The sequence below is a fragment of the Montipora foliosa genome, chromosome 10, assembly GCF_036669935.1.
Source record: "Montipora foliosa isolate CH-2021 chromosome 10, ASM3666993v2, whole genome shotgun sequence".
NCBI lineage: Eukaryota > Metazoa > Cnidaria > Anthozoa > Scleractinia > Acroporidae > Montipora > Montipora foliosa.
In genome coordinates, this window is record NC_090878.1 from 18,917,305 (window position 1) to 18,919,804 (window position 2,500).

At 40.4% G+C, this 2,500-nt stretch overlaps 1 protein-coding gene and 1 pseudogene across 7 annotated transcripts in view; both read right to left on the reverse strand.

The window, feature by feature from the left end:
* The window catches only part of LOC137974459 (tetratricopeptide repeat protein 28-like), a 282,236-nt pseudogene that overhangs the window by 145,239 nt on the left and 134,497 nt on the right, over window positions 1–2,500 (reverse strand).
* The window catches only part of LOC137974449 (tetratricopeptide repeat protein 28-like), a 26,898-nt gene continuing 26,433 nt past the window's right edge, over window positions 2,036–2,500 (reverse strand). For all 7 annotated transcript variants that reach the window (XM_068821452.1, XM_068821447.1, XM_068821453.1 and 4 more), the window contains one exon: window positions 2,036–2,500. This exon is cut by the window's right edge and continues 527 nt beyond it. The gene's annotated coding sequence lies outside the window, so the exon portion shown is untranslated.

A 2,500-nucleotide genomic window follows, 5' to 3' on the forward strand; every position in this document is an offset into this window, starting at 1 on the left:
ATTAAATCATTAGTCACAAAACGATTCAAATAACACGAATTTGTATTTTGAGATGACGTTCTCGTTGCCGTTGTCGTTGCTTAAGCTTTCTATTGATGGAGGGTTGCGTCAAGGGATAGCGTCAGAAAAACGACAAGTCACGCGGGCTAATTGCAGGTGGTTAACTAGCAGTTATAATTATGGGACAAACAATTAATTTGAAGTGGGGCGCCAAGGTAGACACTTGAATGAAGTTGACTTCTGTCCAGCAATTCAAAGTGACTCTAGTGGGGATAAGAGGAACACAATTGCAGCAATCAGTCCTCCGTGAAGATCACAACAGAGACCAGGCATATTAAACCACAGGTAACCCAGGCTCACTGTGTGTAGGTAAATATAGAGAACATATGAGGCGAAGTTTAGGTCTGAAAATTTGCTAGAAAATGGAAATAAAAAGCGATAAAACTTACCGTGTGGTGAGCTGTTGTTGTTTTTAATACGTACACGAAGTTTCGGGAAAAATGGTCCCCGTTCACCTTCCTTCATAGTATAGTGAGAAGGTAGGAGACGGAAGCCAGCTTATGGACTCCGATCGACCCAAAACAAGCACGATTTTTTTCGCGAAAATCGAATCCAGTCGCTAAATAAACACGCCAGGCTCGTGGAACATGAATTTCTCTAAACCATGAATCCACTGAAGCATCTCCAGGTAGTAACGCGAATCCACCAGACTCCGTAAAACTTGGAAGTTAACCTGCTAAAATGGCGGCCAGAAAGCGTTGTACTCGCGAAGTGTCCAATTCAAAACGCCTGGTGACGAGTATAATAAGTCCCCCTGGAGTCCCAGATTGCTCAGTGAGTTTTGTTTTTAGCAATGTGGGACTCCCCTCCCTCCAGAACTTATTAAACTCGTCACCAGGCGTCTAGAGTTCAGTGCCATTTTGAATTAAACACTTCGCGAGTACAACGCTTTCATATGTCATATGTCGGGAATGATCGCCTACAATCGCAAAAGTCTGGGACACGTTGGGAGAACAGAATAGCTTCCTATTTTCCCGGTTCGTCCCCGACCATTCCAGATTATCGCGGATGTCTGAGATTTATGGTTTTCATCAGTCGGCAAAATCTGGGACGGTCAGGAAACTGCGAAATCCCCGATCGTCTGGGATTTTCCAGACAAACGAAAACTAGGTTTAACTTGTTTCGTTGGTTCACTTTTGACTGAAATAATGACAATTACTGGTACAAAGGATAAAAATCAAAGGCAAATGCAGAATTAGACGGAATTTAGTACATGTAAACCAGTCAATCATTTCTATCTTTTAAAAGAAATAACCAAATATAAAAAGACCAGCAGGAGTGTCAAGACACTGAAAACATAACATATTTACAGAAGTGGACAGAATCAATGATTTTGTAGTTATTGATGGAATCCTCCAATCCTGCGATAAACTCATCCCACCTGCTACGCAGGCTATGGGAAGGATGGAAAACTAGTTGATTTGTGACCGGTGAAGGGACAGTCTTAGGCAGGTGAATTATGGGATATAATACGAACTCCCCAGTGACCCGCTCCCAGATGGCTTGATAGGTCAGTGACGCAATTGCACGTCGAGTTATTTTCATCAAATGAAAATCGCCCATAGTTCTTTTTCCAAAGGAAATTATGAAGTGGTAGAACAACTGTTGCCCGCTTGTTTCGAAAGAGAGTCAATATAGAATGTTTTCACGTGACGTAACGGCGGCCATGTTGGTGTTCCTAAACAATGCAACGGCGGCCATGTTGATTTGATGTACCCAACTAATCCTCCGGGAATTGAGCTCTATTATCATGCAAACGTTTTCTTTAGTTTCGGTGGAAAAACAAGGTTACTGATCACGTGAGGGAAAACACTCTATAATACACTCCTCTCTAGTTTCGATAGCCAATCTGCGCTCAAGGCGCCATTTGCGACGATTGTATCGACGGAGAATAAAATGGACAACTGAATTCTTTTCCTCGAAATTCTGTGTAAGTAAAGCACTGGTCATTCATAGCTTTCTTTTGTAAACCACATTTGAGATTTCATATGTTTATTTATAAAACAAAGATACTATGACAATATGAGTCTTGTATATGCCTAAGATTGTTCATTACTATAACACCGACCGTTTGGATTAAGGGGTTTACTACTTGGTATGCACCAATCAATCTATGCATTGATCGTAATCTCCCAACAACTAAAAGAGAAAATATTTCTACAGTTTAAACTTTCAATGCATGCTAAATATTAGGATCAAACATCACTCTTATTTCCTAGTTTTTAACCTTCTTGAAGTTTCTCTAAGAAATTGCCCAAAGAGATCGCTCAAATCCTGAAGTTCATTTCCTAGTCTTTTACATTCTACAAATCTGCCTCAGAAATCACCCACTTTTAAAAATATTTTTACTTGCACCTCTGTGGCAATATCTTAGAAAATCCGCGTTTCTGAGAGACTTTCTATTTGTTTGATTCTGGAACCTTTTTCTAGAAATTTCTTG